The sequence below is a fragment of the Colobus angolensis genome, unplaced genomic scaffold (genome assembly GCF_000951035.1).
Source record: "Colobus angolensis palliatus isolate OR3802 unplaced genomic scaffold, Cang.pa_1.0 Scaffold342, whole genome shotgun sequence".
In the NCBI taxonomy this organism is placed as follows: domain Eukaryota; kingdom Metazoa; phylum Chordata; class Mammalia; order Primates; family Cercopithecidae; genus Colobus; species Colobus angolensis.
The window spans coordinates 4,042,442-4,056,838 of NW_012116733.1; the positions used below are offsets into that span (position 1 = coordinate 4,042,442).

Below are 14,397 nucleotides of genomic sequence, written 5' to 3' on the forward strand. Positions count from 1 at the left end.
GAGGGAGCTTGGACCCCCTCCCCCGCTCCCAGAGAAAGACAGGAGGCAACCATTGCCAAACATTGATAGATTGAGAAGGCTCTCCAAGAAAGGCACGATGAAGGCTTAGAGAACTCCAGCAAGGAGGGAGACAGCTTCCAGAGGAACCTGAATAAGGGAGAAAGAAAGGCTGAACTCTCACATTCAAACCCTTGGTGGTCTGAGCCTGACCTTCCCTGTAGGTCTCCCACACAGAGGAAAACTGCAATTCAAGACAAATGTTTCTGAACCAGGCAAATGGGGAGTCAGACACCAAGGAGTGCTAATTTATATTTAAATACAACATTTTTATTACTTTTCTAGAAATTTGACACCAACCCTCCTTTTTAACTAGACAAAGCAGCATAACTTTTTTCTTTCAAAATGATTGACACTCAAAAGGTAATACCTTTTAAATTCCTCCAATTAAAGCAAATTTAATTTTAAGTTTAATTAAAGGAAACTTTAATTAGAAAGAAGATTAAATTTAAATTAAATTTCTCTAAAATCTTCATACCGGCCTTTACAGCTAATATTTCTGTCAGAAATCAAATCCCTCCTTAATATTCTAAAATTCTTTTCTAGCATTTTCCTTCATATTAAAACAGCATCTCACCAGCTGTACCTGCCACAGTGAAAATTATTCCCATCTTAAAATACTGGAAATACAACGGAGAAACCAAAGTCTCCCTGGGCAGAGAAGGAAAAACAACATATTCTATTATTGATGAGATTTTTATTTTCCATCTCCTCCCAGTCCTTTCTGAAGCGATTAGGTGTGATGGGCCTGCTGTGAGCCAGTTGTACTGCATCCACAACATCAACAAATATTTATGGAACACCTACTGTGTGCATGGCCCTGCACTAAGCTTCCTGTCTAACAGGGAAATGTTAAAATCCTAGCTCAGCCAGAGACATCAGCCGACAGAACCTAGACGACAAGCTACACCTAGTGGGTTCTTGATGGCTGCTTCGTTCCCAGGGTCAGGAAGAGAAATGCCATCTCCTCCCAGCTGGTCCAGCATCTTCCCCCTGCCCCACGCTGCTTGATGCTAGCGAGAAAAGCCTTGAATTAAGAGACATAAGTCTCAGATTCTAGACCTAAATTGTCATTAGATAACAATATTATCTTTGGGAAAACCCTAAACTTTCCATTTTTCACATTTCTCTTTTGTAAAATGGGGTAATAAAACCCAAGGATGTCATAAGGATCAAATGAATTAACGTAAATAGAAAAAGTTTCTGAGAACGGCAAAGTGCCGGTTAGTGTAACTTATGACGATATTGTTGACTGGCCTTCCCCTTCCCCCTGCAGATTCTGCCTGCTTTAAACACTCTAGCTGGGTCCTCAGCCGTCCCCGGATGTCTTCTGGTTCATTGCTTGCTGTTCTCACATTCACCATGCTGTAAAGGTGGTTCTGTTAATCTTCCTTCCCACAACTACCTCCTGTTACCACATTGCGTGTTCTCATTCCTTTCCTCTCAAGACCTCTTCTTGCTCTCTGTCAACCCATAACCAGGTTCAACTCCTCCCAGAAGCCAGCACTGAGCAGAGCCCCGGACAGGGAACATTCCCTTGCTCCTGATACTCCTTTACACAGGCACCCTACCCTAGACTGCTCTACGCTCTGGATACTGACATATAGCAGAGCCTCTGCCTCCAGAAATGTGGAACATACTTCAAGACCCCTCGCAGAAGAGTGAAGTTAAAATAAAGTGAGAATAAAGAATTTCATGAAGGCCTCCCCAGGCAGGGATGCTGGGGCTTGGCAGCGGGCTGAGGCAGCTCAGGGCAGCATTGAGTACTTGGGGCTCCACTCGGCTCCCTCTTGGCACCAAGATGCAGAGGAAAGCTGGCGCGATGACGAAGGGTAAAAGCCAGATCAAAGAACCAGCGAGATCACTTCCTCCCTTAGGTCCTGTGGCAGTTGTTTCTGAAGGTTGTGGCACCATAGCCATCCATGCCAAACCTGGCTCCAAACAAAATACTGTAACAGATTTGACAGCAGAAGCGGTAAATGTGGCTATCGGCGGCGCCTCCATCAGAGAGGGAGGATAATGCTGAGCTTTACAGCGTATCTGTCCAGGGTCTTAGAACTCAGGAAGAGTGATGTAGTTTTGGATAAGGGTGGTACATCGCATGAAAAGGTAGTGAAGCTTTTGGCCTCTACAAATCTAGAAGAAATCTTGAGGAAATTTACAAAGAAAGCTGAAAACAAAGCAAGAAATGGAAAATACATCCTCGAGAAACTTTTATTGCTAATGATGAAGAGGTCGTTACATGCACATTCAAATATATATATGACTCCAAAAAGTAGACATTTGAAAAATAACGTATATTGAACATAGGTTCTAAAATCCCTGACCCCAAACAGCCTGGAACCTGTTACTCTGATTTCATGGCACTATAGAATAACAGAGCTGGAAAGAATATTCAAAGTGGCCTGATTTAACACCTTTCATTCTCTGGTGGAGCTTCTGATATCCAGGAGTTGACAGACTTGTTCAAGATCATAACATGCAAGATGGCAACTCAAACCCAACACCCTTGACTCCTTGTTGAATGCAGTTTATCCAGCTTGTAAATTAAAATTACCATATCTCCTCGACAGTTCTGGAATTCTGGGGATTGCCTTCTAATCCTGTTTACAAGTGACAGAAAACCTGTTACACTGCTCTGTAGTGTTACCTTATATTTTAAAATGCTTATGTAAATGAAAGAAAATAATTTTTTACATATTTAAAGACTATATTGACCATTTTATAACAAAGTAATGAATAATCATGACTTGTAATTAAATGTGAATTATATGTTTGAGAAAAAAAGAATTTCATTAAATGAAAGCTATCATGAATTTACTTGACAGGAAGAAAAATCTCTTCTTCACATGTTTCTAGGTTGAGTTTCCCATCCCTGTAAAGAAACTGTGCTAAGCTCTGTGCCCTGTACTCCCTGTACCTGTCAATCACACACCCCATTTTCTTCAGTTCTAATACATGCAAGGGCCTGTGATGCATGCTGTGGAGAGATGTTCTCTAACTTTATGTGTTATTATCCTCTAACACGCTAGATGCCTCCTCCCCAGGGTGCCTTTCGCCCTGGACCTGGAACACCACTGTCTCCTAAATCTTATCCTCACCGAATCTTCAAGATCTCAACCAAACCCAACCTCCTGGAAGTGTCTGACTCCTCAGCCCTTTCTTCTGAATTCTTGAATTCCTAGGGTTTGGTGACGCAGGATGAAGTATTTGATACAGGATTTGGTGTTGTTCTTTGCTGTACCATGTGTGTCCTGTCTGTCTCCTCACCTCGCTACAGCTTTTCCAAAGAAGGATCTCTGTCTTTTGCTCTTTCTGAAGCTCTTGCTGTGCTCAGGCTGCTGCTGCAGGCATACTAGGAAACCAATAAACACTTTTTCCTTAACTATTTTTTAAAAGGGAATAGAAGCCCTATTCTACTTTGTCAGGTGCAGGGTACACCAGAGATGTAGTAATTCTCACAAAGCAGCAGAGACAATGATTACGTGAGCCTAGAAGCAAGCAAAAATGAGTGATAGACGGAAATAGAAAATGGAAGAACAATGAAGGTTGCTTAAATCAGTGAGTTTAGCACAAGATAGAAGTGAAAATACGGAGGCTGACTTCTTCTAGAAGTGTGTGGGAGTTTGAGAGACTCCCAAAGTGAGATATATAAGCCAAAGGCAGAGACCACAGAGAAGATTGTGTTTCCATGGCCAGCTCTCGGCCTAGAGCTCCATCATTCAACTGCGAAATGGGTACAATGTCATTCTCACACTCCTACTTTAAGGAATTTTGCAAGACCTAATTATTTATTATTCATAAAGGGCTTTGAACTCTTCACATGAAAAACACCAAAAGAAGTTCAAAGAATGAGTCAGTATCATTATTAGCTATAGTTCAGCTCAAAGCGAGAGGAAAAAATACACCATTTTCAGTGCACCTGTCAGCTTGGTCTTTTTTATCATTTGTAAGATTTTTGTGGCTAAATCAGAATTGCTTTTCATTACTTTTTCACTGGCAATTAAAAAAAGATCAAAATGGGACTTGTAACAAGCAATCTGAATGCTAATTTTTGCTCTCTGTAAAAAGGTAAAACATACGTCTCAGAAATATCTTGGGAATACTTTTCTATTTAGACTATCAAGTATTTCAGGGAATAGGTGACTTTACTGCCTCGGAAAAACTGGAGCTCAGAGAAATGGAGGAAGAAGTAAAACTCACTAGTTTTAAATGTTGATTTTTTTCTCTTTTTTATACCAATTGCCAAACCTCCAAACTGCCAAAATTATGGAACAGTTTTTTTTAAGCTGAAGTTCTGAATAGAAGTATCGTTCTCATTATCATAATACTGCCAACAATAAGTCCTGACATATATTCTCTCTCTCCTTCTATCCACCGTCCCCCTGCCCCCATCAACAGCACAGTCTTTGGGAGGTGAGTTTCTCAAAGTTCCAATGGGACTGGAGTTTGATCATTTTCTTTGCTGTTCTGTCTCAAGCTTTCTTTGGGGTTTGTTTTCCATCAGGGGCTCATGTCTGCGGGTCATGTCCTTCTCTTGCTGAGGTCTCTGTTTGCCTCTGGCTTTCTTTATTTCTTGCCTTTTTCTTGACCTGTTTGTTTTCAGGAACACCTTTACTGAGAACCTGCTCACTTCAGTCTTTAACAAAGCGAGAATTAGGACCAACCACAGTCATTGCTCTCACTTCTTTCTAGCATTTCTCCTTTCTCTCTGATATACATTAGTTCATTCACCAAAGTGAACATGTGTGTTGGAGTTGCAGAGGGAGATTAGGGATGAGCAAAATGTGTCGGTTACTCAAACACCCTATTTCCTTCTCTCTCTTAGAATAATCCCTCCTGGGAACCTGAATATGAATTTTTAAATAATGTTTAAAGATGACAAGTGGAGAATAAGTTGGCTTGAAAATAAACTGCCAAACTAGAATACTTTCTGCTTTGCCTGCCAAAACTGGGAGTTGAGATGGCTCTGCACATCATTATCCTTCCACAGTAGCAGATGCTGTCTAAACTACAAAAGGAGGTGAGGTGGCCCACCTGGATTGACTGCTAGGTAACAATCCATATTGTCCCTGACCCAAAAGAGTCATAGGATCTTGAACTGTGCTGTGGGCTTATTAGTAATTCACCATAGGCTTTGTGTCCATATTCAGGGTATTCACAAGTATTCTTTAAGGGGCTTTTCATCCCATAGCAATCATTGGGTACCACATGACTACTCAATCTAAAATATCTTGAATATGTGTTTAATAATTCCTCTCTTTCTATAAATTATTTCTCCAGAATTTGTTGTTGTTGTTTTGTTCTTGTTGCTAGGGAGATTTATATAATATAAACAACAAAAGGACCCCCATTTCAATAATACTTCCCTAAACATAATAATTTAAAAACAACACTTAATGCTCAGAGAGATACCGAGGATAGTAACCATGAGAAATGGACCTTTAAAAAGACTCCATGATATTCTTCTTTCTTTATTTTCTGGCTCAGAATTATATTTCTAGGAGAATCTCTGTCAAAATGTTCCACTTTAAACACACATACACGTGCAAATACCCCCTCCACTCTCACACCCTATATGCAGATAAACATGGTACTTCTTATTAGCTTCATTTTTAATACCAGTCCTTACTTTCAAATTTCCTCAGACATTATTTGTTCCCTTACAAAACACTATACTCATCTCTGACTTATCATCCATAACCAAACATTTGAAAAAAAATTACTCAACTATTATATCCAGCACTAGACTGGAGACGGGTGACCTATATTCTGATCCCAGCTTTGCAAATAATTAGTTTTGTGACCCAGAATAATTTACTCTCACTAAGTCTAATTTCTTCATCAGTAAAATACAGAACTTAACTGTCTTGTCTATTTACAAGGTTGTTGTAAGAAATACTTGAAAATTGAACATAAATTTGAAGTAGAATGCTTATTATTGTCCATATCTACCTTATGGCATCTCTGCTTCTGCCATCCTCTCTGATAGTGTCTCTGTTGATTGCCACTTCTCCCATTTATTATTCACTCTTTCATTTATTCAACATACATTTATCATATACCAACTCTATGCCAGGCAGTGGGAACTCACAGGTGCATGGAGAAGACTGGTATCTCAGCTGACTATGGCACCCCTATATGAGAAGTACCCAAAGTTCTGGAAGGCACCTACCCCAGAGGATGAAAACATAAAAGGATTTGAAGCAGTTCATCATTATATATATTACGGAACAGACATGTGCCTTATCATGCTTTCCATCTCAGTCACTCACCATTCATTTCTCTTTCCTAATAGGATTTTCTTTTGAGGAATTTGCTCTTTCTTCATTGGCCAAGGAGCAGACTCAACCAATGCTAATTGGGTTCTGATCTAACACACAAAATGTGTTCTATGGTGGTAGAGAACCTTTAAATAGTAGTAATTTACTGATTATTGACACGGCCTTTGACCCAGCTTTCTCTGACATAAGACTGTTGCAATCATTACACATCTTGCTCCTCCAGAACTGGCTCCATTTCTACCCTCTTCCAAGCCTAGTTCTCAGCCTTTATGTGAATTAGCAACATACTCCACTAAATATGATTTTTCTTTTAGGAGCTGGAGTTGCCTACAACACAACAAAATTATATGTTAAAAAAATACACCTATATGCTAAATATACTGTGTCTTTGTGAATATAGCTGAAATATACAATCCTAAGGGCTCAATCCATATTTATTCATTCAACCAACAAATATTCATTGAGCATAAACTATGCATCTGGCACTGTACCAGCTCACAGTCAGGAGAGGAGGACAAACAGTTAATTAGAAGGATAATGTGTGGGAAGGATAATTAGAAGGATAATGTGTGGGAAGAAAAAGAAGCTCCTATTGAAGATTGTGGTGGCAGACTGGAACTAAGAGAAGGCTTTCCATGAAGAAGCCATGTTTTTCCTCAGACATAGGGGATGAGGAGGAGTCTGCTGGTTAGAGGGAATGGGGATGGAGTTCTAATGCGAGGGAACAATAGTTCCCTCAAGGTAGAAAAGCATGCGCACAGCTTGCTCCTCTCCATTTCATGCATCACCAAGTTGCAAAGCAAAGCGATATCGAGAGGAAGCCAGGAAGTAGAGTGTTATTTCTAGTCCTACAGCTAATTCACTGTGAACTTGAAAAGACAATACTTTTTCAAAAACAATGCAATAGTTTTGGGATACCAGTGGTTTTCAGTTACTTGAATAAATTCCTTAGTGGTGATTTCTGAGATTTTATTGCACCTGTCACCTGAGTAAAGTACACTGTACCCAATATGTAGTCTTTTTTCCCTCAACACCTCCCAAGCTTTACCTGCTGAGTCCCTAAAGTCCATAACACCACTTTTATACCTTTGCATCCTCATAGCTTAGCTCCCACTCATAAGTGAGAACATAGATATTTGGTTTTCCACTCCTGAGTTACTTCACTTAGAATAATGGCTTCCAGCTCCATCTAAGTTGCTGCAAAAGACATTATTGTGTTCGTTTTTATGGCTGAGTAGTATTCCATGGCGTCTATGTACCACATTTTCTTTATCCATTCATTGATCAGTGGGTACTTAGGTTGGTTCCATATCTTTGCAATTGCAATGTGCATGTGTCTTTTTCATAATGACTTCTTAAATACCCAGTAGTGGGATTGCTGGATCAAATGATAGTTTCACTTTTAGTTCTTTAAGGAATGTCCATACTGTTTTCCATAGTGGTTGTACTAATTTACATTCCCACCAGCAGTATAAAAGTGTTCTCTTTTCAGCACATCCAAGCCAACATCTATTGTCTTCTGACTTTTTAATTATGGTCATTCTTGCAGGAGTAAGGCGGTATTTCGTTGTGGTTTAATTTGCATTTCCCTAATGATTAGTAGTGTTGAGCATTTTCTCATGTACTTGTTGGCTGTTTGTACATCTTCTTTTGCGACATGTCTATTCATGTTCTTTGCCCAGTTTTTGATGGTGTTATTTTGTTTTGTTTGTTTGTTTGTTTGTTTTGTGGATCTATTTGAGTTCCTTGTAAATTCTGGATACTAGTCCTTTGTCAAATGCATAGTTTGTGAATATTTTCTCCCATTCTGTGGGTTGTCTGTTTACTCTGCTGATTATTTATTTTGCTGTGCAGAAGCTTTTTAGTTTAATTTGCTCTCATATATTTATTGCCATTTTTGTTGCATTTGCTTTTGGGGTCTTAGTTATGGATTATTTGCCTAAGCCAATGACCAGAAAGATTTTTCCAATGTTATTTTCTAGAATTTTTATGGTTTCAGGTCTTAGAGTTAAGTTTTTGATCCATCTTGAGTTGATTTTTGTGTAAGGTGAGAGATAGGGATCCAGTTTCATTCTTCTACATGTAGCTTGAAAAGGCAATTACTTTTGTATGCCTATTCTCTTGTCTGTGAAATTAGGTTGGAGAGAAACATAATTTGGATGGTTTCTACTATTTTATGATTTTATATATTTCTAATGTCTAGTATTAGATGAATAAAGGACGGGGCGTCAGTCTCCTTTCTGCTGCTCCCTGTGACATAAGAAGGTAATATAGGTACAGAAAACTTGCAGAAGTAAAAAGAGGACACTAAGGTTAGGATGAGTGGAGTGTAAAAGGAAGAAAGGCAAAAAGTTGCCAAAGATGCCTGCACTGGTTTTTGGTTCATCAATAACTAATACTACATAGTATTTGTTTCTTTCTTGCTTGCTATTCCTTTTAAGACAGCACCTCTTTCATGTTGCTTACGCAATGCATTATATCTCTGTGCGATGTGTCTCTGTGTTTGTACTCCTGTGAATTTTTTACTACTAATTTTTAAAATGGAATGCAGTTATAAGTAGGCCCAATGCCTCAAATCATATCCCAAAATTGGTAGAGTTGGTGATTCAGCATAACTGATGTTGATCGCATTGGATGAATTAATTACCAAAAATCCTACCTACCTGTTTAGAGAGAAATTCTATAGGAAGTAGGGGGCATTCAGCCAAGAAATCTACCTATTGGTCATCAGTGAGGATGTGCATTTTCTCAGTTCATAGTCCTTTATCCCTAACACCATTCTTTTCTGAACGACTAAAGAGATCTGAGCAACAGACAGGCCAGAGCTGGAAGATGAGATAAGTACACCCCAGGGAAGACAGCCCTATGACCGGAGAAGAAGGAAAATGGTCTGAAAAGAAACCACCCTAATAAGATCCGAACTTCCTTTGAGTTCTAAGACATAAGAAATCCTTGCAAATCACTTCCCGTGTAAAAAAATGTAAGCACACGACTATAAGGAAGTCTGCTTTCCAATAAAATTTACTGAAAGAAAAATGAATATTTAAAAAGCTTTGTTGACAGCTATGTACTATTCCCAGGTGTAAGAAATAAAATCGAATTCAAACACAAGGTGAGCTCAGTTCCTACAAGGAGTTGATATAACCTCAGTAATGTTAAGAAACACAACTTCCCAGACTGTGCAGGAAAAATATCTCACCAGAGGTCAGGAAAGCAGTGCCTCTCCAGGCATACTGTGGTGCACTCAAGACTGGGGAGCAGGACCTGTGGGGTCTGAAATGTAGCTTCATTCTCACTGCTTTCATTCTTGATGTTGCTCTTCTGATACACAATACATATCACCATCATTAAATCTTAGCTCACCCCTTTCCTACATATTGGAACTCCCTCTCCTTTTCTTCCCACTTGACTATGTACTACCCACCCCAAAGGTCAAGTTGATGTTTGGTTGGCAACCACTAGGAAGCTTTTCCAATTCAAACTAACCATGTGTGGCATGTTTTCATCTAAATTCCTATGGCAACCACTGTATAACTCACTTATTTGGCACTTAAAGCTTTCTTATTTTATTATTTTGAATTAAATCAGGTAATTAATATGAAAATTCATTGAAAGTTTTAAAGTGATAACCCAGCATTTTTCAAACCATATTCCATAATAAAACAAATATTGCTTTTTATTGAAAAAAAAAAAAAGGTTGCCTAGTAAGTGTGAGGAATAGACAAAACTATTTATGGGGATAGAAATCAGATTTGTGATTGCCTGTGAGAAGGGAAGTGAGGGGGAAGAGGATTGAGTGGCAAGGATTATGAGAAGACTTTAGAGAGTGATAGAAATATTCTACATGTCGTTTGGGGTTTTGACTACAAGAGCGTATCCATTGGTCAAACTCACCAAACTGTATATTCTTCTGTATGTAATTCTATCTCAGTGAAAAAGTTAAAAAGGTGCCTTTATCACAAAACTTCAAAAAGCTTCTATCAGGTTATTATACATTATAAACCTCCAGAAAGTGGATACAGCACCTTATTTGTCCAAAGTACCCTTCTTTTCTAAAGTGTTCTTGAGATAGCAGTAATCTATGGAAAGCTCTATTCTATTATATAACATCTATTTTCTATTACTAAACTTGATTCTCCAGGGCAGAGACTGGTTTCACGACTCTCTGTACCCACAATTCCTGGCACAAGATCCCAGGGACATTCTGTAAATGTGCCTTGTTTCTGCTCTGGCTGAAGATGATGATGCAGATGATGATGCAAAGTCTTATAATAAAGGTAAGGGTAACTTGCCCCAAGTCACAGCCTCAAGACCACAGTAATCTCAGCCACAGGGAGCATAAGCTCCCAGCATGAGCTCTCTTACTACAGCAGCAGAATGTCAGGGGAAATATTTTGGTGCGAGGGTTCTAATCGTGGCTCTCAGGTCTCAGGATGTGGCTGCATTCTCTAATCATGTAGAAGGTCACGCTGCCAGTTTCTAAGAACTAATTCACTCATGAGACACCCATCAAACATTCTGGAGCTGGGCACTAGGAATTCCACAGTGAATAAAATGCAGTATTTGCCCTCAAAAAGTTCATGGTCTACTGGGGCAGTGAGACAAAGAGATGACTTAAAATGCCATCAAGCAGAAGCAAGGGCTATGTGAGCACAGGGCAGGTGTAACTCATTTAGCTCTGGGAGGATTTAAGATACTGATATTTACCAGTTGGAGATGGTGGTAGAAGTCATTCCAAGCTGAGAGATAAAGATAATAAGGAGATACGTTTGGAAAGTACTTTACATGTCAAATGAGTGTAACTAATATGCTTTATCATCTTACACAGGTTATTTATCTTTAGCTACCTCATGCCAAAATAAACATAACAGTTGTTTGTTTGTGTCTAGTAAAGCTGGAACATAGAGTTTCTGGGGCATGAAGGAGATATGGTTGGATGAGCTGGGGCCAGGATAGGAAGCTCTTGTGGATCATGTAGAGAAAAAAATGAACTTTTCCCCAAGACAACTTAAAGAGAGTGGCATGACCACATACAGAGTAGAATGTCACTGAAGTCTGGATCATACAGCTAATTTCATATAGATTTGTGTTCTTCAAGTGTTTTTTTTTTTTTTTTTTTTTCCCCAGAATATTAGTCTCATTTCCTCAAATATATTGTGAACCACTTGAGGGCAAGATTTTCTTGTTTTTCTTTTCTTTATTTGAGACAGGGTTTCTTGCTCTGTCACCCAGCCTAGAGTGCAGTGGTGTAATCATGGCTCACTGCAGCCTCAACCTCCTGGGCTCAAGCAAATCCTCCCACCTCAGCCTCCCTAGTAGCTGGGACCACAGGCACATGCCACCATGCCCAACTGATTTTTTAACTTTTTTGTAGAGATGAGGTCTCACTATGTTACGCAGGCTGATCTCAAACTCCTGGGCACGAGCAATCCTCCTACCTCGGCCTCCCAAAATGCTGGGATTATAGGCAGGAGCCACCATGCCTGGCAAGAGCAAAACTATTATCTCATGAAGTAAGCAGGGACATACTGAGGGCACACAAAATGTGCTTGATATGTATGTCTTAATTAATGCTAATACTCTTACCTGGCTTCTTTCTAGATATCTTAATAGCATTTATAAAGTTTAATACTGTCGCATTATAAAGCAGAGATCAGAAATCCTAGAGCACAGGATTTTGCATTTTATACACTTTACAAAGAGACATAGTTTTTATTTTCTGAAAGCCTTTACATTCGCCCTGAGAACATATAGATGGGTGACTGTTGGAGAAGACTAGGTAATGAATGAGAAGGGCTGCTAATCAAAAGATCAAGGTGGAACTGGGGAAGAGGAACCTCTTAAGTGCAAGAGATCCCAAGAAAGTATATTATAAGGCAAGGAGAAACAAGAATGTGGGGAGAAACTAAAAGTTGGCAGAGGGAAAAGAATAGGCAGAACTGATTAAGATGATCTTGGTTAAAGATCTATTTACTAGTGAGTACAAATTCTTCTTCTGAGACCAGGAGATTTAGTGTTTAAAGGAAAAAACAAATACACAACTAAATGGAGAAAAATCAATGATGACTTTGTAAACTATTTAAGACTTGACCTGAGTGAATTATTTTGTTTTGTTTTCTTTTGCTAATCGTTGCCTATAAGCAGAAACACACAACACAAACTCACTTGGATTCTGATGTACCTCAGCCCCTCTTAGGATTCACAAGCCCTGGATATTGCCCTCTAGGCCACACAATCCGTCTTCTCCCTCACGAAGATAAATTTCATATCAGTCCGGCAGTCAGCCATCATCTATTCTCAGGGGAAGAGTATATAGCATGACCTCCCTTGAAATATTAGCTCTATTTACACGGGTTTGCGTGGACCACATTACTTATGAGTCACCAAGGGGAAATGGGGCCTCCGGTAGATAAAGTGATCAGCACAAACCTCTGTAAATAAATCGGAGATTTCAATGAAGGTCATGCCAGGCCTGATTTATTCCTCAGCACCCTATGAAATAATGTTGACCAGGTAAGTGGTTTTCATTTTTTTCCTCCATCCACATAAGGGAGAACTTTTTAGCTCTAAGGAGCTTGTCTTTCATGTTACAATGAGCATCTCGCTAGAGAGATAATACACCCTGAAGGAAATAACCTTTTGTTATTATATTAGATACTCAATAGTGAAAGGCCAGATCATCTAGCAAGAATTTTGTTAATTCAATCTGGTGGTACAAGTTCTCATAACAGAATTTTATGGAAGAGCTATTGCTTAACCACAGAAACTGTTTTTTATTCAATAAACAGATGTGGAGCACCTTCCTTTAGGAAGCATGTAAAGAGTATAAGGTTAAGCAATGTAAGGAAGATGAAGACAGCTACACCACAGTCCCTGAAAGCCTCCCCATGTCTCCATTGGAAACCCCCAACTATTCTGAAATGTCAAGAAAATGTCTATGGTAGGTTGATAAATCAATTTGCTAAATAAATCATCATTCAGTCAACCTACATGTATTGGGTGTTTTTTGATCACAAGACTTTATGTTAAATATTGGGGCAAGGAAACAGGAGATGTGAAATGAAAACTGAAGAAATAATTTCTTACATTCAGAATCCTACAAGGCAGTCAAGTTTTATTGTATAAATAATCATTCCAGTGAGAAAAAAATAGCCAATCAAATTAGGTGTTGTTTTTGTTTTTGTTTTTAATTTTGAAGCTGAAAAGCCATATATCTTTTTTAAACTGAATTTTCTACTTTTCCATCTGTCTTATTACACATTTCCCATATGTAGCAAAGAGACTTCAGGACTCCAGAGAATTGCCTTCTAAGCAGGAAAAAATAAATTCTTGAGAGAATTGTTGAGAAAGGTAAAGAGAAGGCTTGAAAAATCAAAGATAAGAACTAGACATTAATTAGTTCTTCACAGAAGAAGATAAGATGTCAATAATGCTGAAAGTATGCATCAGGAATTCTCATTCCCCGTATGACTCTTCCAGGTTTGGTTGGAATTTGTAGCATTAATGGTAACAGCCCCTGCTTTGATTTATACCTGGAATCGTGATAAAAGACATCACTTCAGTATGTGAGGGTGCCGTTAGAAACTAGAGCTTAGGAGAAAAGGAAGATGTCCATCCACCCAGTGTTCATAGAAACACCAATCAGACTCATTTTGAGATAATGAGTCTCCAGCTCCGTTTTAAAAACTCATTTGTATGCAAACAATTGATAAGTTCCTTGGAAGACGTTTCTATCTGTTCATAAAACCTCCTCATATTAAGGAGCTCATTGTGTACCCAAGAATTAAAAATGTGGATTTTGTTGCCCAGGCTAGTTCTTATTTATACAGACTTTCTTATCTTCGACCTCTCTTATAGTTTTCTAACTTTGTGCAGTTTCACTTTTCTTCTAACAAGTATCTCTTCTGTTGGGGCACAGCCTCATACCCTGTAGAAAAAAGCACAAAATGTTGGTCTTTCTGTCTGTTTCAACTATGATCTCCTGTAGAGTGTTAGCACCTATTCTGGATTATATATATATAGATATATATCCTCGTATATATATATATATATATAT

The 14,397-nt window shown here is 38.8% G+C and overlaps 1 pseudogene; it reads left to right on the top strand.

Moving 5' to 3' along the window:
* Positions 1-1,774: 1,774 nt before the first annotated feature.
* LOC105519274 lies at positions 1,775-2,361 on the top strand (annotated as a pseudogene).
* Positions 2,362-14,397: the final 12,036 nt, after the last annotated feature.